The sequence below is a fragment of the Abrus precatorius genome, unplaced genomic scaffold, assembly GCF_003935025.1.
Source record: "Abrus precatorius isolate BTA unplaced genomic scaffold, Abrus_2018 Scaffold4, whole genome shotgun sequence".
Lineage (NCBI taxonomy): Eukaryota > Viridiplantae > Streptophyta > Magnoliopsida > Fabales > Fabaceae > Abrus > Abrus precatorius.
Window position 1 is genome coordinate 5,117,845 of NW_020874384.1, and position 24,036 is coordinate 5,141,880.

At 32.1% G+C, this 24,036-nt stretch overlaps 1 pseudogene; it reads left to right on the forward strand.

Moving 5' to 3' along the window:
- The first annotated feature begins 301 nt into the window (after positions 1-301).
- The window catches only part of LOC113866044, a 50,969-nt pseudogene continuing 27,234 nt past the window's right edge, over positions 302-24,036 (forward strand).

Genomic DNA, 24,036 nt, shown 5'->3' on the forward strand with positions numbered 1-24,036 from the left:
TCAGCAATGCATTACTTGATCTTGGTGCTTCCATAAATGTGATGCCTACATCAATCTACAGGTCTTTGAGCCTCGGCCCTCTAAAGCAAACTGGTGTAGTCATTTAATTGGCAAATAGGAGCACTTCATTCCTTGCTGAGTAGTAGAAGACGTGGTAGTGAGAGTAAATAAGCTGATATTCCTTGCAAATTTCTACATTTTAGACATAGCAGAAGAGTCCAGCATGCCTACACTAATCCTTGGTTGACCTTTCCTAAAAATAGCAAGGACAAAGATTGATGTGCACTCAGGAATTCTATCCATGGAGTTTGGAGACGATATTGTGCAGTTCAACACCATTGAGGTCATAAAGCATCCATCAGAGCTGTATAGTGCATTTCATATAGATATTATTGATGTTTTAACTGAGAAGTTTTGTACTGATTTTTCTGATATTTCTAGTTGTACATGCACTATAGGAGATTTGTGTAAAATTGGTGTTGAAATAGATGCATATTTAACAGCTAATGATGTCTCACGTGATGCAGCAGCAGGTTTGGAAAGCTCTAGCTTGATGCATGCTGCAAAATTAGACTTCTCCACCAGGACACTTCCCTCTATTATATAGCCACCTACACTTGAATTGAAGCCTCTGCCTAAGCACTTGAAGTATGCATTTTTAGAGGCTGATAACAAGCTGCCAGTGATCATTTCAGCAAATTTGGATGCTGCACAAGAGTAGAAGTTATTGCAAACTTCAGCAACCCACAAGCAAGCAATTGGGTAGACTTTGGCAGACATTCTAGGAATTATCCCATCTACTTGTATGCACAGAATTCTACTGGATGAAGTTGCAAAACCTGTGAGACAGCCCCAAAGAAGGTTGAATCCCACCCTCCTAGAGGTAGTGAAGAAAGAAGTTGGTAAACTGTTAGCTGCTGGAATGATATACCCGATCTCTGATAGTGAGTGGGTGAGTCTGATCCATGTTGTACCCAAGAAGATTGGCATAACAGTCACAAAGAACCAATTTCACGAGCTGATTCTGACCAGAATTCAGAATAGGTGGTGAGTTTGTATTGATTATAGGAAGCTGAATCACGCCACTCGCCAGGACCATTTTCCCCTACCTTTTATTGATCAGGTCTTGGAGCGAATAGCAGGAAAATCCCATTACTACTTTCTAGACAGATTTTTTGCTTAGTTTCAAATACACAGAGCCCCAAAGGATCAACATAAGACTAGCTTTACTTGTCCTTTTGGTACCTTTACTTACAGATGGATGCCATTTGGACTGTGTAATGCACCTGGCACATTTCAGAGGTGTATGATGAGCATATTTGCAGACTTCCTAGAGACCTCACTTGAAGTGTTCATGTACGACTTTACTGTTTATAGGTCTTTGTTGATACATGTTTAGATAACTTGTCTAGAGTATTAGATCGGTGCATATAGTTCAATTTGGTTTTAAATTATGAGAAATGTTATTTTATGGTGACCGAAGGGACTGTACTAAGGCATGTATTGTCAAGTAGGGGTATTGAGACTGATAGAGCCAAGATTGATGTAATTGTTTCTTTACCTTACCCTACTTCTATGAAAGAAGTGCGCTCTTTTCTTGGCCATGCAAGTTTCTATAGGTGTTTCATCAAGGATTTCAGCAGAAACGCATTCCCATTATCTACCTTTTTGCAAAAGGATGCTAATTTAATCTTTGATCAGACCTGCAAGGACGCTTTTGATGAGCTAATTTCATCATCAGTGGAGGCAAAGGCCACTCGTACTGATGATGCTCGTGTTGTTGTAGATTTTGTAAAGTCACATATTTTCTGCAGGTTTGGATTTCTCAGAGTATTAATCAGTGACCAGGGATCACACTTTTGCAATCGCATAATGCTGCCTTACTTCGAAAGTTTGAGGTTATGCATAAAATTTCTACACCATACCACCCTCAGACTAACGGACAAGCAGAGATCTCCAATCAAGAAATAAAGCAAATTCTGGAGAGACTGTCCAACCCAACAGAAAAGATTGGAGTCTACACTTGGAGGAAGATCTGTGGGCTTACAGAACCGCCTACAAAACACCCATAGGAATGTCTCCTTATCGGGTTGTTTTTGCTAAGGCATGTCATCTACCAGTAGAAGTGGAGCATAAGGCATTCTAGGCGATCAAGCAATGCTTATTGTGTTTTCTATTGAGGACAATGCTAATTTCAAGTAGGGGAAGTATTATGTTTTTGGTTTGTACATAGTCTATTTAAGTGATTATTTCAAGGCTTTGATGGATTGATTGAATCATTATTCAGTTTGATAGGTAGACTTTGATATCTTGTATGTTTGATTATTTGGGATAAAATATATACCTTGTGAGGTTTTAAGCCATATAGATGACAATATCATGTCACTTTACATTCCTTCTGTAACGCCTTATATTTCTTTCCTCAATATATGATAAATTTTCATAAAAATTAATATGGTAAAGTAAATGTTCTTTCAAAAACTCTCTAATGAGAAAGAAACGATGAAATGATATAGGGTTTATATAAGTACTTTCGAAAAACAAAGATTCTAAAATTTTCATTAGCAACAAAAAGAAATAGTAATTTTTTTAACTGTTTCAAAAGAATGTTATAGAACTGAAAATATTCATTACATAACTCAAAATAACTAAGTCCTATAGCAGTTCTCATCCATCCATGTACTGTGAGTCTGGTACTATTCATCCTGGTTTCCTGAAAAAATGTTGTGTAAGGGTGAGTCTCTACCCTACCACTCATACATAACACATATTCATCACAAAACACATCTTATCACGATTAAAGAAAATATAATGACATTATATATATCAGTGTCATATAAAGCATATTCTCATCTCAACACATATTATATTCCACAGATTCACAATTTCTTTGACTTTTATCCGCGCTCACCGCTCCCTGTGGCCACAGTTATCCGATGCCTCTATTCCGAGGTCTTACACATCCATGTAAATAGTCGCTGGATGGCCCAATGCAATACGGATACAACGCATGCAATAGACAGCCCCTTAGCAAAGGTAATGGTCAGGAGTCAAGTCGGAAAACGAGTGTGTGGCCATGTGGTGCATTCGAACACAATATTCCGTGCACAATCCTGAATGTCACTCACCATTCTACATTTCCCCAAGATATACCATATCGTCTCCATCTTCCACTCCCCTAGTGTATCTATGTAACTATTTACATCATATCCTTTTCCATCTTATACTCTTTCGAGTATATTCACATATGCCATTTATCATGTTCACACATATTTTTCATTATATTTCCATATACCTTTCATCATATACATCAAACCATGGCATATTCACAATACACATCATTTTTACATGAAACACAATATATTCAAACATGAAACATCCATCTCGTCGTATATTTCATATCACAAAATCATAAAATCATATCAACCATCCTCAATATACCTTATCATGCCCTATTTGAACATAATATCACATTTTCACCATTATTCATTATAAAATCACATAAACAGCCAATTATTCTCACTTTTCACCGATTATTTTTCATAAAACAAGGATTATTCCACATATAATCACATACATAACAAGATCTATGAGAATACAAGTAATAAACATAACAAAATGATAAAGTAGAGCCCCTCTTACCTCAAAACAGAGCTTTTACAAAGATTTAACCGAAGATTTGAACTCTAGAACGGATTTTTTCCTAAGAACATCATGAACATCTATAAGAAAAAGAAGAAGAGAAACGAACGGTAAATCTAACTTCAAACTTAGAAAAACTTACTTGAAATCCTTTAGAACGGACGTAGAATCACAGATCTGAAGAAAAATTTAAGTTTAGGAGGTTTAGTATGGGAGAAAATGGTGAGATATAGCCTTAGAACCTTTGAGAACCTTGGATAGAAGTGAAGAAATGAAAATTTCGTCTGAAACCCCCTTTTTATAGAAAATTTTTGAAAGTTACGGTTCACCACCAGAATTTACTATTCATCGCCGGAAACACTGTTCATCACCTTACTGTTCACGCCAGAAACACTGTTCGTGGTCACTGTTCATGCCAGAAACACTGTGCACACGTACTATACCCAGATTGTAAGTGTACTGTACGCGGATGTGACGTCAGTCATGACGTCATGCTGATGTCATTGATGACGTCATCGTCACTGTACATAGGCAGTTTCACTGTTCATACGCGGTTCACTGTTCATAGGCAGTTTTATTGTTCATCGACACTGTTCACAGGCGATTTTACTGTTTACTTTTTTTAAAAAAATATATATATAAATTCTATCCAAATCTATTTCAATTATACTTTAACAAACCTCATTTTATTTAAATGAAAGTATAGGATGTTACACCTTCATTGTGTGATTGCATTTATAGTTGTATGACACTAGAACTTGCCTTGAGCCTTTATGAGACTATATTTCTATATGCTATTAACATGATAGAGACATCATTTCCTTCTTACATAATACTAGCCAAAAAGCTAACCTTGCATTATTTCCATTGTTTAAGCCCCCTTGAGCCTAATTGTCCTATTTCTTGTGATCTTAACTCATTTCAAGCCAAAGGTGTAAAACAATAAAATAACTCAGTCTTAGAGGATACAAGAACTTTGGAATTGTTTTGGGAATGGTCATAGAAATAAGCGTGGGGGAGAAATAAAGAAGAGAAGGAGAAATAAAGAAAAAGAAAAAGAAAAAGTAAGCAATCAAAAGGAAAAGAAGCATTGGATGGCTAGCAAAAGTAAAAGAGGATTATTTTTGGATTGTATTACATTATATCTTTGTTTAGGGGATTTACTTTCATGCTTACTTTCTTTGGATTCATTCTCCATTGTTCTTATATCCTTTTTGGTTTTAGCTTAATTACCATAGTAATTTTTTCACCTTCACTATGCCTTTTTATAACCTAGAAAAGTCCTCTTGATTTTTGTGTGTATGTGTGAATTCTAGTGAAGAAGTAGGCAATGGGCAAGCTTATGGATGATCATGCTTCATGTTGTGCATTTTGAGTGACACACTTTACCTTATACACTTTAGTGATCACTTGATTTGATAAGTTCATTTGTCAATTTGAAGTATGAGGATTGATTTCCATTCTAGCCATGATATTTGAACTTGATGGGCTTTATACATAGCCTAATTTGTTTTAGGTCCCCTATGGTTTGATTTTGTGATTTGCCCCGAAGGGCAAAATCTTAAGTGCAGGAGAGTTTGATGTAACATATTTTATGTTTTATTTTTATTAACAAACACTTTTCATATGCTTTATTTTTATAGTTTTCTACTTATTTGAATAAATTAGGCCTATTAGAAATAAATGCTTTTATTTCAAATTTTTTATTATTCTGACCTCTAATTACTCTTTTAGCCATAATTTTTTCTATAGATATCATTTTTGGCTAATTCTAATTTCATTACATTCTACACATCGAGGGCTTCAAAATGCATATATGGATTGCTGGATTTGGAGTTGTTTTTGATTTTTTATGATTTTTTGAAGTTGAGAAAGATTTGCTGAATATTATTACAGGATTGCATTTGGACCCTTATTATTTAATAATTGTATTTGGGCTTTTAGATATTATTGAGGCCCGCATTTTGGCCACTTAATTTACCCTTATCACAATTTGCATTCAAGTTCACACACGGCACATAATGCCACATTCATCCTCATTACATTCAGATGCACACCATTTTCAAGCATAACCAAACCATTCTTAACACATGCATTACCCAACACTAAATACATTGTAGCCAACCACATAATTTCCATCACATATCACATTCAATGTCACTCACATTGTAAAACACACAACACTCCCATCGTAACCCATATCAATCAATCAATTCCATTACAATCAAATCATTTTCATCCAAATACACATCTTTCTATGTTCTATCTCAACCACGTTGCAATTCATGGCAAAATAAATGAATTTAAATCACAAGGAGATAGGGTAGAGTCCCCACACACGAAATCAACCAAGGAAGTGCTCCCCACATGAATTTCATCTTAAATACATAGAAGAATCCCATGAGAACCAAGGGAAACCGAAAAAACAGAGAATAAGGATAAGAAATTGAAATCCTAACCATTAAAACTTTCCTCTAAGTGTTTCCAACACAATTTCAACCTTTAATCTGGCTCTCGAACAACTTTGGAGGCAATTTAATCGGTGAAATAAGGTTTTGGGTCGAGAGAATCAAAGAGATTTTGAAGAGAGGAATAGGAAATGAATTTTTCCGAACCATAACCCCTTCAAATACCCTTCTGATCACGACACTCTCTCGCTGCAGCGACGCCCCTTATCGCTACAACGAACATCGTAAAGAAAACTGCATCGTGGTTTCTGCAGAATCTCTTTACAGTGAGACCCTCTCACTACGGCGAGACTGCATCCAAAAATGCACCCCTCATTGCCGCTCTCTCGCTGCAGCGAGGGACCTTTTGCTACAGTGAGAAGGTGACAATTTCACGCCTTCCTCCTAGGGCTTTCTCGCTACAGTGATAACACCTTGCACCATATACTTAGCTTATTTCAAACAGTCCAGAAGAATTAATCTTGATGCACAATTAGCATCCACATCACATTTTACAAACATACACATAAATTCTCATCATCATTCAATATTCATAATTATCATATTAAACTCATCACGCACTCAAGTGCACATTCCAATATCTATTCACACACACACACAAAGATATATATATATATATATATATATATAATAATCAATATTACAAAAATTCGGGGCGTTACAGTCTGTCAATAGAGAAATTCCTTATAATAGTCTCAGTTATGGCCAATTAATTTCTTTTGTCGAAAAAGTTGCCTTGAAAATCTGTCAAGATGATAAGATTCGGAGGCAATTAGCCAAAGAAAAGGCCAAAAATAAAAAGATTTAGGGTCTTTTTGTGAATAATTCAGGATACCAGCCTATCCAACAAAAAAAAAAGAAATAGTATCCCAAAAAAGAGGTAGAAAGCAAAAAGAAGTTTCCCAAGAAATACAATCGTAAACCCTTTAGAAAATCTAGTAAGGATAATATCCCTAAGAATATTCCTAGGAAACCTAGGACATGAGTCACTTGCTACAATTGTGGTAAATTAGGCCATATCAGCAAGTATTATAAGCTTAAGAAGAAATCTATCAATCTCAATCTTGATTCTTCTATAGAAGACCAGATCAAAAATCTTATTAAAGAAACCTCCAATGATGATTCTACTAAAGAATCTAGTGAGGATATAAACCAAATCCAACAAGATGATCAAATATCTTCTTCTGATAATAATGAAACTTTAGAAATCAATGTTTTGACAAAAAAACAAAATCTTCTCTTTAAAGTAATTAATTCTATTTATGATCCTCAAGAAAAGAAAAAATTTCTTAATAAACTTAGAAGTTTTAGAAACAAAACAAAAACCCAAAGAACTCATTACAACTAATAAATTTTATGTAAATAGCATTTTTTAAAAATTATAAAATATTTTATTAAACTAACTACAATACAAGATATTCATATTGAAATCAACAATCTCAGGAAAGAGATTCGAGAGATCAAAGAGCAACAACAAATTCATTAAGTTATTCTTTTACAACTTGAAGATGATTGTAAATTTGAGGTTGCGAAAGAACAACTTTTTAAAAAAGATGATTATGAAAAACTAGAGGAAGAATTTTAATGTGTTTATTAATTAAATCAAAATTCAAAAATTTTATATTAATATCAGAATCATTATTGATGATTTTGTTCTTGATACTTTGACACTTTTTGATACTGGTGCTAATTTAAATTGTATTCTAGAAGGTTTAATACCTACTAAATATTTTGAGAAAACTTAAAAAAAACTGAGTACAGCCAGTGGTTCTAAGATAAAGATTAATTATAAATTATCTAAATCTATTATTGAAAATCAAGGTTTTACGATAGAAACAAGTTTTCTTCTTGTAAAAAATCTGAAAAACGAAGTCATTCTAGGAACACCTTTCATAAAAGCTCTTTTCCTACTTCAAATTTCTAAAGAAGGAATTTCAACTTGTTAGTTAGGTAAGCAAATTACTTTTAAATTTTCTACTAAACCAATCACTAGAAATATTAATTTTATCAAGACTAAAATTAATCAAATTAATTTTCTAAAAGAAGTTTCTTTTGAAAATATTGAGACACAGTTGAAGAGTCCATTTATTCAGAAGAAAATTCAATCATTTCTAGAATCCATCCAAACCTCAATCTGTTTCAATCTTTCACATGCATTTTGGAAGAGAAAGAAGAAAGAAACACATAGTTGATCTTCCTTTTGAAAAGGACTTTAAAGAAAGTCAAATCCCTACAAAGGCAAGGCCTATTCAAATGAATGAAGAATTACTTCAATATTGTCAGAAAGAGATTAAGGATCTCTTAGACAGAAAAACTAATTAAGAAAAGTAAAAGTCCTTGGTCATGCTCTGCCTTTTATGTCAATAAGCAAGCATAATTCAAAATAGGTACTTCCAGGTTAATTATTAACTACAAACCTCTTAACCAAGCTTTTCAATGGATTAGGTACCCTATTCTAAACAAAAAAAAGACCTTCTTAACTATCTTAACTCTGCCAAGATTTTCTCTAAATTTGACATGAAGTCAGGATTTTGGAAAATCCAAATTAGTGAAACATGTAGGTATAAAACTACTTTTACTATCCTTTTGTGCAATACGAATGGAACTAATGCTCTTTGGTCTTAAAAATGCTCCTTCTGAACTCCAGAAGATTATGAATGATATTTTTAAACCTTACTCTAAATTTATCATTGTTTATATTGATGATGTCTTAATTTTTTCTAAATCCATGGGCCAACAATTTAAACATATTAATACTTTTGTTAATATTGTTAAACAAAATAATCTTGTTGTGTCTGATAGATGATTGCCGAGCCGTTATCAAAACAACTAAGTTTTCTAAAGATTTTGTAGTATAGAGCCAAACCTAGGTCGATTCACGGAGACACATTTTCAGTCAAATTTAATTTTAGGTTTTCTTTTTAAAAACTGCAAATAAGGTTTTTGGGATTTTAAAAATTACAATTAATAAAATTAAATTACGAACAGAATTAAAGTGAGTAAAAAAATGAATTAAGAAATATAAATCCACAGAATACCAATTGCGTGTAACTTCGACTATCACAGTATCTAAAGATTTAAATCCACATTTGAACAATCACCTAATTCAATTATTAACTCAATTGAATAACCTAATTGAATAGAGTTATAAATTAAATCAAATAATTATTTAACCTAATTCATATTAATAATCAAATTAGAGCATCAATCGAGTTCTAATTTGAAATCTAACAACATAAAAGTCAATCACAATCACAATAAACAATTCTGAGATTAGAGAGAAAAAGAGAACAAACTCGGAGCAATTAGCACAGAACTCAAGTCGGAACTACAACGTTTGGATTTCATGGATTAAACAAGAGGTTTAGCCTTCCATCGAAACACTTAACCGACGCATGAATGAGAAAAGAACGAGAGTTTGAGAAAAAGTAAAAATAAGGATTCTTATTTCGGCCTAGTCTCAAAAGCTCAAAGTGTCTAATCCTCTCTCTCTTCGTAATTCAGAACCTTATTAGTCTATTTATAGGTTTTGATTAGAGTAAATTAAGTGGCCAAAATATGGGTCTCAATAATATCTAAAAGCCCAAATACAATTATTAAATAACAAGGGTCCAAATGCAATCCCGGAACAATATTCAACAAATCTTCCGCAACTTCAAAAAATCATAAAAAATGAAAAATAACTCCAAATCCAGCGATCCATTTGTGCATTTTGAAGCCCTCTATGTGTAGAATCCAATGAAACTAAAATCATCCAAAAATAATATCTGCAGAGAAAGTTATGGCCAAAAGAGTCGTCAAAGGTCAGAATAACTGAAAATACGAAATTAAAGCATTTATTTGTAATAGGCCAAATTTATTCAAATAAGTAGAAAATGGTAAAAACTATAAAAATAAAGCATATGAAAAGTGTTTATTAATCAAAATAAAAAATTAAATATAAACATAAAATATGTTACATCAGCCACTTTCAGTGGTCAGAGTGTACATGTAACGACGACGACGACCGTGACTGACAATCCTACTACTTTTAAATAACTTGACGTATAATGTCTACAGATTGCTATTAAGAGTCTTGGACCAAATGAGATTTTTTTTTCTTTTTTTTTTATGAAACATGAGTGCATAGGATTATTCAACCTGGTTTATGGGGATACCATTATCATTCTTGAGTATTGAGAAACTTGCTTCTGATATAATTTAAAGTGACACGTGGTCACGGCATGGATCTTGATTCTTCATGCACCTGATAAGCAACAGTTTATAAAGATTCATGTGATACTTTTATTACTAATAATTACTCATGAGATTTTGTTTTCTTCATTTACTCATAGTTTAGAAAATCATAACATTAGTAAGTACCACTTGAATAATATAGTCATACCATGTATTAACATAACTATACAAGTGGACTCCAATCTTTTTCACCTGCTCATGAGCCAATTACTAATAATATGAGATACAACATGTGGTTTATCACTTCAACTAGAACTCTCTTATGGGACGAACCCACAGAGTTCACGTTCATTACTTGACTGCATTGAAGAACCAATTTTTATGCCTATTTAATTCCATCCAAATAAAAATCAGAAGATAACTGATAAAATAAACTTGGTCATATAAACAATCCCATAATTATCAAAAGTAACCACAATTTATCCAAGAATCTTAAAACACAATCCACGAACATCAGAGTACCAAAACAAAGTACATTACACCCAAGCTACTAAATATAAAGTATCGAATTCTCCACCGTACAACAAGAGGAGCTCCTTAGTAGCGGACAACAAAAGAAATAACAAAACATCGGTCAGGACTCCTTGGAAGGGTCCTCTTCTATCTCCTTGGTATCTGAAGGATCCTCTTCAAATTAAGTTCAACGTGAAGAATAAGACGGAGAAAGGTCATCCTCAAGATCTGTGACAACTAAAAGAAAATGTCCAACACCACAACATATTTCAACAAAGAAAAGAAGGAGTGAGATATATTTTCAAGTAAATATTTTTCAAAAAAGAAATAAAACAAAGTAAGTACGAGCATACATCACATTAATAGAATTATAACTTTTACAATCTAACAAAATGTAAGTCTAATTACATGATGCATGATTAATACAAATGATAACTCTTGGTTTGGCAAAATCTTATTTTCATGCTTATGCGACTCTGGATCCATAACAATCCTATTGTTCGAAAGTTGTTGGGAGTTTCACTAGCTAGCCTACATTTCGCATGTATGGTGGGGACTCAAACCTCCACCGACCGATCTAGCTCAACCAACAAGATAAGCCTCAGGAGAAGGTCAGGATAAAGGAGCATCGCGTGGAGACTTCCAGCCAGAGTTCCGGAGCCTAGGACAATCATAGGGCTATTGGTAAGTCACCCAACTCCATTAAATCCCCTAGACGTCGAGGTCCTCCCTGTCTTTCACGAACAACAGTTATAAAATAACCTCGTGACTTCCTTCACAGGGGAGTGGGATTTCGCACACATTTGCCTTCTGAATAGTCATGCACACTTTTGGAGTTTCACTTGGCAAGTGCTTATATCCGTGCTTCAATGCACTTTCTCTAAGTGTTCCAAGCTCACTAGCTTCGTCTCTTTCCTTGAGTTCCAACCATTACCCGACTAGAGTTACACTACTCATTTATTTTCAAAAAAAAAAAGAAGACAAAGTTTTCACAAAGGTTTACTTTTAGTCATTGGATTCAATATTGAACTCAGGGTTAAAGCTGAAACCATGGCCAAACTCCTTAGAGCGCATATACTTACATACCAATTTACTCTCAGCATATCATCACGCATTTTCCACCCTCAAAGGGCTTAAGTTCACAAATGGTGCCCACTCACCCTGCATATGCCTATATGCATATTCTTAGTGCTTCACACAACACATGCGCCAAAACCATATATTTTCGAAGAGCACAACACACAAGATATCCTTTCAAATATACCAGGGATATTACTCATATTGGACATTTCGATAAAACATTTCATTTAATTTATCTTTGGTTTTCAACAAGCTTTGACTAAATAGTTCACTTAAAATAATTTACAATTTTCACAAAGCAATACTTACTCAAACATCAAGTGTAAAATAATTTTCAACCAAAAATCAAAATTCGTCAAAATCAAAATATACTCATAATTATATTTTAAAACATCAAAAGTCTCAAGTAAATATAAAAATGTCAACATGTAACTCCAACACCACATGTCTCCTAATACATGTGTTCTAGACCTCAGGGTTAAGGGACAACCCTCTTTGATTCATTTCCTTTCTTACTGTTTACTTGAAATACCACCTCCCCCTTACCTTGGTGAGTGAGGTAGTCTGCAGGTTCTTTTTCTTGGGCTTTCCGGCGTCAAAATTTGCAGTTTCTTGGTTCCTTGCGTTCCTAGTTCAGAGAGGAGTTTATCAGAATCCTTTGAGCCAAAATGGCCAAGAACTAATATTTTTAAAAATTTAGAAACAGCCATGCACTTATTGCAGAAAACCAGAAAACTTCATATTTGTGGAATGTTTGTAAAATTAAGTGTAACGGATTCAAACGATGTCCAAATCATGATCCGCAAATTTTGTTACAAAGATAAGATCCTAAGGGTCAAAATAAACTTTTAAAAATTAAGTTTTCATGCACAGGAAAGTGCAGAAAAATCAAACTTCACTTTTGTTCACGCAGTTTTTTCAGATTTGCACCATTTTTTGTAATTCATTTCGTAAGGTATTCAAACGAAGTTCAAAATTTACATAAAAATATGCGTTGGAAAGCTGTTTTCATGTAATTTACCAAAAATTAATTTTTCAGGTTGAAACAAATCAAAAAAGAGGGAGTAAAAATTATTTCTTTACACTGTTTCTGCAGAAAACGTAGAAATGAAGGTGCTAAAGTATTCTATGCGATGGAGGGGGCAAACGATGTCGGATTCGAGCTCAAGATACACCGTTGGAAAGATAATTCTTCAAAGAATACATAAGGATGTTGCATGTTAGGTTTTGGAGATCACAGAAATGAGACAAACAGTCTCCTTTGCTGCTAAAACACTGAAAACGCAGAACAAGGAGTGATCTCACCATTTTCACTATAACTTATGATTTTGGTGTCCATTTTGAGTGAAACTACTTGCGTTTGAAAGATCTTTCACTGTACAATCCAAATATACCGAGGTTAGCTAAAAAAAAAATACGTTCAGATGGTCAAAATTGACTCACTCAGTGGCTAGACGCAGAAAGATCCATGCTTTTTCATGGAGGAGGTGCAAAATCTTCATCTCCTTTCTTTGATTGGTGAAAACATTGAGAAAGAAAGATGAAAGAGTGTTTTTACCTTGCTTGGATGTTCAGAAAACAATCAACACACTCCTTTCAACATGCAAGGGCAAAAGAAATGAGTTTCCTTGGTGCAATGGAGGTTGCTATTTCAAGTTTTGTAGAAGGAAAACTAGGAAAATCTTGCTCAAAGAATGGAGAGGAGAGTGTTCAAGGTTTTTGGCTATGGAAGGAGGTTGGTTTCCATCACAATGCTTGCTGCAAAATGAGAGAAAATGGTAGGGAGAGAGAAGACAAACCGAGAGAGAGTGAGAGAGCTTTGCGGAAGGAGAAAGAATGCATAACTTGGTTTTGCCACATGTCCGTAAGAAGACCAAGGAATTGCCACATACATTTAAAATCATGCAGGGGCATCATGGACAATTCACATACTTAAAAATTTGAAATCAAAATTTAACTTGATAGAACTTAAACCCCAGTCCTCCAAGTCCAAAGTAAAGGACCAGCCCTTACACCACTACACCACCTTTGTTGGTGTGTAAGAAATTTGGAAATCAATTATACTTAAGAGATTCTAAATAATTCAAAGTATTAGAAAATCTCATTTTTTCAAAAATAAATCAAACATGTATTTAAAGACGAATTATTTTAACGAAATAAAAATAAGTACTTTTACCAATATCGTAAAATTTTGCAAAAATGCATTTAATTACCTTTAAAACAAATTAAATCGTGCTAACACACATGAACATAGAGGGAGTAAAAATTAGGATGTTACAGTACACGTGCAAAGTGTCCGAGTAAATTAGCCTTGGGTGTGGCTACTCTCAGCGACCAGAGTGTACACTTGTAAGACTTCTCAGGATTTCTGCTACTGGAGTGTTCACTTTTAGCACTTAAAGTTGCTACTCACTTGATCTTCATGGATTTTCTTCTTCAAAGTGTTAACTCTATGCACTCAAAGTGGTTACGCCTAGCACTTATCATCTGATTCTTGCTCTTTAAGCTCAATCGTTTCACCTTTTTCCACTTCAATATCACCTTCAAAGTCTCAGCTCAAGCTTCTGCACAAAAATTAAGTCTTTCTAAGTCAAATTGTCCAGAATTGAAACAAAATCTAAAATTTTAACTATTTACACAATTATGAATATTAATGCAATTTTTATGGTATTTTCAAGTTTATTTAGTACTTTACTACTTATTTATTAATAAAAACTATACTAAAAATGTAGTAAAATGTAGATTTATCAAATATCATCAATAATGATTCTAATGTTAATATAAAATTTTTGAATTTTTACCTTGTTGATCAAATTCATAAAAATTTCTTTTGGATTTTCAAAATCACTCTTCTCAAAAAGTTATTCTTTCGCAACTTCAAATTCATCATCATCTTAAAGTTATGAAAGAATAACTTGATGAATTTGTTGTTGTTCTTTGATTTCACGAATCTCTTTTTTGAGATTGTTATTCTTAATCTAAAGATCCTAAATAGTGGCTGGCTTTGTGCAAGAATTATTTTCCAATTTTTAAAAAATACTATTTACGTCAAACTTGTTTGTTGTAAAAAGTTCTTTTGGTTTCTATTTTGCTTCCAAAACGTCTTTGAGTTTATTGAAAAAATTTTTCTTTTCCTGGGGATTAGGAATAGAGTTAATAGCTTAAAAAAATATCTTATTCTTTTGTTAAAACATTGACTTCTGGAATTTCATCACTATCAGAAAAATAAATTTGATCATCCTATTGGATTTGATTAATATCCTCACTAAACTCTTTAGCAAAGTCTTCTTCAGAAGATTCAATGAGGAGATTGTTGATATGATCTTTGACTGAAGGATCAAGGTTGAGATTACTAATATTTTTCTTGAGCCTACAGTATTTACTAATATGATTAGGTTTTCTGCAATTGTAACAGGTCACACCTGTCCTGGGTTTTCTAGGAATGTTCTTGGGGATAGTATCTTCACTAGGGTTCTTAGAAGGTTTTATATTGTATTTCTTCATATAATGTTTTTTTTTTGTTTCTACATCCTTTTTGGGATAATGTTTCTTATTTTGGGTTGGACACAGAGGTAGACCAAATTGTTCACAGAAAGACCCTAACTCTCTTTTGTTCTGGTTTTCTCTTTGGCTAATTGTCTTTGAATCTTGTTTTCTTGACAGATTTTCAAGGCCATTTTCTGGACAAAAGAAATAAGTTGACCATAACTAAGATATCATAAGGAATTTCTCCATTGACAGAATGACTTCGGAGCTTGTTTCTAACTAAATCTCCAAAAGACTTAAGGAGGCCAACTAAGAATTTCTCTTTCTAAAAAAGATTGATGACTATCTTCTCTAGTGAAAACCCTGGACAAGAAGGTATCTCTATACCACCTAAAATTGCTTAAGGTTCTACATTTAAGATTAGACAATAACTCAGCGAATATATCCTTCCATAAGGATGGATCCCCTATGAAATGTTGAGCAATGGTAAAAAGAAAAGTATTGATAGTATCAAGGATCTACTCATCATTATCTATAATGGCTTTTCCCTTTGTATCAGTTTTAACTGCATAGAGAATTCTCTCTTTCTCAATTTCAGTGAGGTAATTATCCTACCATCCTATGAGTTGACCCAAAAAATTGGTTATGATAATATTGACAATTGTATCTTCGGTACAATCATGAGAAGTTAGATAGGCAGTGGCTACCATTGACATATGATGCAGAGTAGTTATAATATTATACTCTGACTTTGGCACTAAAACTTTGGAAACTGTACTCATTATTTTCTTCTATAAGAAGATCAGGAGTAGTAGCTTTATTGTAATAAAGCTTGGAAGGAGATTTTCAGTTTTTACCATTAGTAATCACTGGATTAATTTCTAAATTAGAGACTGAATTTGCTTCAGTAGGTTGTTCTGAATCAGTTTTACTAATAACATTGACAGTTTTGGACAGAGATCTAGTCTTTGGTCTAGCACTAGACTCTTCAGAAGATTGAGGTGTTTCAGGAACAGTCTTAAGCATACTAGTAATTTTGCTTAATAGCTCACTAAGATCACCTAATTCTTCAAGGCATTTCGGTTTTTCTTTTTGCCTAAGCTCTAAGATTTTCTATTTGGCTTTGGCATTGATCTTAAAAGGTTTGAATAAGGGTCTTTCTAAAGTAGTTTGAGAAGAAGGTGTTTCTTCTTCTTTCTGATTACTAGTAAAGACTTTATCTTTACCAATCTTATCTCCTAAAATCAAAAGGTATTTATTGGTATAGTTGGCTTGTTCAATGAGGCCTTGGATATCACTAGGAGTAATAGACTTATCAAGATTTTTGGTTTTGAATGGCGTTGCCATTACTGGATTGCCACCATTGTCTTTTAATTTAGACAGCTGATACTGGATTGTTGGAGGCAGTTCACTCTGAATTATTTGTCCATCTTTGATTTTCCAGAAAATGACATTAGTAGTAGGATTACTAATAACATCTACTTGCCAAGGCTCTAAGTAAAATGACATTAGCAATAGGACTACTAGTAGTAAAGGCTCTAAATAAAACTATCTTTGGGAGAAAATTACAGTTCTACTAAACAAACATTATTTAAGAGTAGTTAAGATTTGTTATTCGGTGTTTTTAGAATAGTGGACATATTATTAATAATGGATGATACCAAACTTTATGATAAACGACCTTATTATTACTGAGAGAATGTGTATGTTGGATTGTACAATGGGCTAAGCCTAGAGGTGTTTGACCTCCGGCGATGTATGGACTTGTTTGAAGATTTTATGTGTTGAATTTATGTTTGTTGATGATTGAAGTATGTGGAAATTGGTTGAATTAAGTTGTTAATGAAAAGTGTTATATTATTCTTGAATGAAGATATAGTTTGATGTATGAAATGAAATGATGTGACATGATGATGGAATTGTGAGAAAAGTGATTATAATACGAGAGTCAGAATGATTGATAAATGTGATTATAATTCAAGTATTTTGATACATCCAAAGGGTGCATTCATAATACATGTATTGTAATACACCAAGTTATGTGGTCAATACTCACGTATTATGATACGTGGACCTATGAGAAGGATATGGAAAAGAATAAGAAATGTTGGTGGTAAGTATAGATAGCTACAGAGATACACTGTGGTATAGAGTCCAGAGAAGATTTAGGAAATCTTGGGGAAATGAAGGTGGTGAAAGCTAAGTGTAGACGAGTGCATAATGATTTGCTAAAAGTGAAAGCATTCACAGGTCACACTGATGAATCCATATTTTTACTAATATTTTAGTGTAATTCCAACCCATTTGATAAGGAAAATATGTTACAAAAAGCAGAAAAACTCAAAAAATAGAATGGTTGAAGGTTTTCTTTTAATATGTAGTTATTTTAGCAATTGTGAGATTTTTGCTTAGAAATTAAGAATTTAATCTTATTTTTGTAGGAATAATCTGAGTAAGGTTCATGGAAATGGAAAATCAAAGGAAAGGAAGGAGAAGAGTAGCAATTCTGGACTTAAAGCACAAGAATTATGGAATATAAGCTGGGCGTGATCACTATTGCCAGTGAAAGTGATCACTCCAGGCATCAAAGAGGAATACACACTGGGTGTTAACACTTTCGCTGGAGACAGTGAGTATTCCAGAGAAGCCTCAGACATAGCGAGCTCTGCATTACCACTTTTACCAGTGAAAGTGAGTGTTCTAGAGAAGACTTAATTTGAGCGAGAAACGCGTAACCACTCTTGCTAGTGAAAGTGAATGTTCCAGAGAGGAGTGTATCAAGGCAAGTTGTGTGTGGTCACTTTTACTCATAAAAGTGAACACACGCAACCACTCAACCTCTTGCGTTGCAACTTTTATTATTAAAAGTGATAGTTCCAGTTTCCAGAAACTATATAAGCCTCTGCGTGGTCACTCTTATGAAGCAAAGTGACAATGCCCAGAGCCGGGAATTCTATAAATACCAGAAAAAGCTCAGATTTCAAGGTCTTTTGTTCATTTTCTGTTTTTAGTTAGTTTCTTTGTTGAGAGAGAGTTAGAGAGAGGATTGGGGTTGAACGTCGAAGCTCCAAGAAGAGGAATTGGATTGGAGCTCGTGAAGATGACTTCTCTACGTTTCTTCTCTTCTTCTCCTGCTTTCTCTTTCTCTGTTATAATGTTTGCTTAACTCTTTGTAGTTAGGAGTTTATGGACCTTGAATTGATGTATTGATTAGCTTCTTACTTTTGAAATATGAGTTCTTGGATTAATAGAGTTCTGCTGTCATTGAAATCTTTGAATGGGAATTTGTATGATTAATCAAAGAGGAACATTTGCCAATGGAAGTTGGATTTGCTTCTCTGATCTGAATTAGCAACCAGAATTAGGGATTTTTTAGGGATAAGGGAACCTAATCCTATAATCCTAATGTTCTAAGTCTTAATTCAACTTGAAATTGAACTTCACCTAAGGGATTAGGGTGGTTTAGTAACTCGTTAGGGTCAATGATTTATGGGATTAAACTTTGACTATTAATAAGTGAAATTGATTGTCAATTAACCAAGTACTTGAATGTTCAGAGGGATAGTTGAATTGATATTGATATTCTGGTGAAATAAATTCCTATCATTCATCCATTTGTAATCTCAACATCAAATTCGTACTCTGTTTTCTGCAAGTCCTTTACCTTTTAATTGTTCTTGTTTCTTTTTTTCTGAATGTTACAACTCTTGCAAATTCCTAAAGCTCAACTAGTTATTGTTCTATGAATTGATAATTGATTTCCTAATTCCTTGTGAAGACGTTACTCTGATCTTAAAAATTACTCATTACTTGCTACAATTCCTAATGCATTTGCTAGTGTTTAGAAATTGTAACAACATGTTTTTGGCACTGTTGTCAGGGATCGAACCCGGGTCACCGGCGTGATAGGCAAGAACACTCATTTTCTGACGAGACTCTTGACTATACCTTTGCTAAAAAGGGTCAGGTCAGCACACGTGTATTTGTGTTACTTCAGCTAACCAGTGGCTATCCATGCTATGAAGTTCTCAAGGGATCCCAGGAGCAATGAATATGAAAGTGAGATAAATGTGAAACCATGATGAATATGAATTTGTGTAGTGCACATATGATTATAATGTATGCATTGTAACATGTAGGTTAATGTAGTTATGATATATATGTTGTAATACATCAACGGGTGATGAAATCTTTTGGCAAGTGTACCAAGTTTCAATGTAGTATAAAAGGTTGTTGTATCCACAGGGAATGTTGATACTCTAGTAATTTCAGTTATCCTAACTAAAAATAATAATCCTAAGTATTCACAAATTTATAACTATCATTCATGTGCTCTTGATTAATTGGATTCATGAAAATTTAACAAGATAACAAAATATAAATTTACTAAGATAATGAAAAGCAGGGATTGGATTTCATCTATCACTAACTTTGTATCTTAGTCATAATATATTTTGCACAATTACCATGATTTTACGATGCACTCTCCATTATATTCACTCGTTGGATTCCTCTCACCCGAGATTCTAAGATGTATTTATTGAATGATAATCCTTTACCTAAACAATAAATAATCCAACATTACTAGCAAGAGTTATATAGCATATAACAGATTAAAACCTATTCCCAGAGTCCCAACCTATTACGTGTATTTACCCTAACTGGGTTCCAAGGTAGTTTCCCAACTAACTCCGAATTCTCGAATCATGAATCATTCCCTGTAGGGTAGAAGCAAGCATATATCAAGATAAATACACCCAACACATAGAAAATAAACAATTATATTAATGAACTAAAATACTCAAAAAGTTAAGATTACATCCAATCCCCTATAAAGTTCTAGCCACTCATAATGTACCAAACAACAAGAAAATACATGGAAAGAGAGTAAAAATTAGTTCTTCAATGGTGTAGTCGCTCTTCCAAGCTTCCTTCCACAGCGGTGCCTTTCACTCCCAGTTAATGTCTCACAAGCGAGATTCTCGCTCAAGCGATGGTCATCTCGCTTGAGCAAGAATGCGGCAGAATGTAGGTCCTACAACTCAACGCCTTTACTCAAGCGACCCAGAGTTCGCTCAGGCGAGATTTGCTGGCTATGAGGACTTTGCTTCTCCCTTTTTCCATTTTCATTTCACCAAGCCTGGCCCCTTATTATTTAGCACAATAATAAAAGATCAAATACCTTCATGCAAAATTTAAGACAAATGATTACTGAATTTAAGTGGCTAAACATCAATTGGCCTGTGATATAAATACATTGAATTAAAAGGGAATCTAAGCATAAATAAGTGAGAAAGGAATCGAATAAGTGCCAAATTATATACCAAAAATTACTACTAATTGGCACTTATCAACGGGTGCGATTGGGACATGTATTGTGACACATTAGTTGACATGTTATAATACATGCATTATGACGTAAAGAGTAGTGTAAAGAATGCGTGTCACAAATATCTGTAAATATGATTGATTAGTTGTTGGGTGTGTACTCTGTGATGATAATGGTTTGTATGATTTTAAGTGTTATTGTTAATTAATGTATGTTATAAATGTGTTAGTCAATACTTTCTATACTACGTAAATTTATATCAAATAAAAGATTTAGTGGGGTAGGAGATACTCACCCCTACTAATATTTTTCAGGTAATGAAAGTGAAAGGATCAAAATAGTTGATCTGTTCTAGGATCATAATCTAGTGATATTGGAAGAAAGACTGCTCTTTAGAGATTAAAATAATTTGTGAGATTGTAATATTTTATTCTAGTTACGTCTTATGTTGCTTAAGATCTGTAAATGATTTTTAAATGTCAAATTAGAATTTATAATGTTTTAGAAAATTTTGTTGTAACGAATAATTTGCTAGATATGAATTTAAGTTTTATTTATTACTTTAAAGTCTTGAAATTATTCTTTGAAAATTTTAAATAATTCGAAGCTTTTACAGAATTTACATAAGGGAAATGTAAGGTTTATTTTTATCTAATCTTTAAATCTATGAAAAATTGTTTACTTGGAATAAGAAAAATTAGGATGTTATCAGAGTAGGCCTCTCTCCTAGTATGATGTGGTTCGAGGACGAACCAAGCGGATGTTGGTGGGCATGTGACATCCAGGCGCTAGGCGAGGGTGGAGAGTGATCGTCAATGCAATGTGGCACGGACAAGGAGCGGCTCATGACAAGTTTCCGACGGTAAGGAACACATGAATGAATTGAACTTATACCGAAATGAGAGGGATTCAGAGACTATATATACATTGAGGATAACTTAAAGGAATTGATTCCAGAGACTGTGTATACATTGAGGATAGCTTAAAGAAATTGATTAGGACTACCTATACCAATAAAATGCATTTACTTTTCGGTGACCTATCACCAAAAATTATGGGATGAGTGACCTTCTGCGAAGTTGTCAGACTGTTACATATAGAGGTGTCTGATCTCTAGCAAATGTGTTGATGAACTAATTATACATATGAATGACATGTTTTGTGATCATGATTCTATATATATATATATATGTAAAATTGACTACACCTACTTTATTACTGAGTGTATTAAATTTTGAAACGTAACTTCATCTACTTATTACTCTATACATAAAAATTCAAAATGTACGTACTTATTACTTTGTACATTAAAATTTAAAACGTATAATTTATGAATTAAAATTATATTTTATTCATACTTATTATGTTTGAATTGTATTTAAATAATATTTATTAGTATTTATGGTTATATTATGTTACAAACGGTAACATAAATATTTATACGATAAATCAACTTAAATTACTATTATTAAAATTAATTATAATATTTTTCATAATTTACAAATTAAAATTACTATTTTATTTTAATATAATCTATATTTTATTATGTACTTCAAATACTAAATTATATTTTGAATTAAAAAAATTAAACTTACAAAATTATTTGTTTATAATATATGTTGTTAAATTAAATTTATAATAAAAGACAAATTAACATATTTAAATTATTTTATTAATTAGTTTAACATAATCTATATTTCATATGTTTCTCTTATTTTAATGTTTTATTAGAATTGATAGTAGAATATTCTTTTATTGTAATAGAAAATACTCAATTAGTTCAAAAATAAATGAATGCTTAAAAAAAATAATTATTGAGTAATGTCACAAGCATTATTATTTTTAATTAATATCAAAATAAAAAAATTACACTTATAAGATTACTACTTTTATTATAGATTGTTAAATTATATTTTTAATAAAAAATGTGGTAAAAAAATTACATTTTATGAAATGTAGTTTGAATTAAAAAAAACACATTTATAAAAAAAATTACTTTTATTATAGATTGTTAGATCAAATTTCTAATTATATCTAATAAGAGTGACTACAAATTGCTTTAAATTATCATCTATTAAAAATGATTATAATATTTTTTATAATTTATGATTTAAAATTATATCTGATTTGTAAGTTTAAAATAATTTATAATTTAATATATACTTCAAACACTAAAATTTAAATTACCCTATGCATTAAAATTTGAAATAATTTAATATATCCTATTGACTGCACTTACTTATTACCCTATGCATTAAAATTTGAAATGTATGACTTACGTATTTAAATTGGATTTATTCATACTTATTGTCTTTTAATTATATTTAAAGAATGTTTATTAGAATTGATAGTTATATTATATTAGAATATTTTTTTAATTGTAATGAAAAATACTCAATTAGTTCAATATTATGAACAAATGCTTAAAAAAATAATTATTGAGTAATGTCACAATAATTATTTTTTTATAATTAATATCAAAATAAAAATTTACACTTCTAAGATTATTACTTTTATTATAGATTGTTAAATTATATTTTTAATAACAAATTATTTATGAAAAAATTACTTTTATGAAATGTAGTTTGAATTAAAAAAAACACATTTATCAAAAAATTACTTTTATTTTAGATTGTTAGATCAAATTTCTAATGAAAAGATAAGTTTACATATTTAAATTATCTATTTAATTAGTTTAATATAATACGTAGTTCAATATATATTTCAAAAACTAAAATTTACTTTGAAGTGAAAAAATTGTTAACTTAAATTTCTAACAAAAAAAAAATTATATAATCAAAGTAATTTATTAGAAATTTTATTATATATAATATTTTATTATTAACTATTATACAGATGAAAAGATAAATTTTATTATATTATCTATTTATTTTATGACTTTTCATATATCTCTAAGTAAGACTTCATCTTTACTTATATAAGTCATGTTTAGTTGTTTACACAACTTTTAAAAACTTGCGCACCATCCTTTCTATTGTCATATTTTTTTTTTTTTTTGTATTTTGCAATCATGTTAGTGGTCAAGAATTATCTATCTACGTAAGTACATGTGTTTTTGAGTTTGATATTTTCTTTCTATTGTCATCTTTTTTCTTTGTATTTTGCAATCATATCAGGGTCAAGAATTATCTATCAACATAAGTACATGTGTTTTTGAGTTTGATATTTACTTTGATGTTTTCCATGCTTTTGTAGGAGAACAACAAGTTCCAATTAAGATAAATGAACTTTTCTTAACAATCTAAATTTAACAACAGATGATTGGACAATAAAAGTGCAAATATCACGACTGTGAGAAACACTAAACATATATAGCAAGAA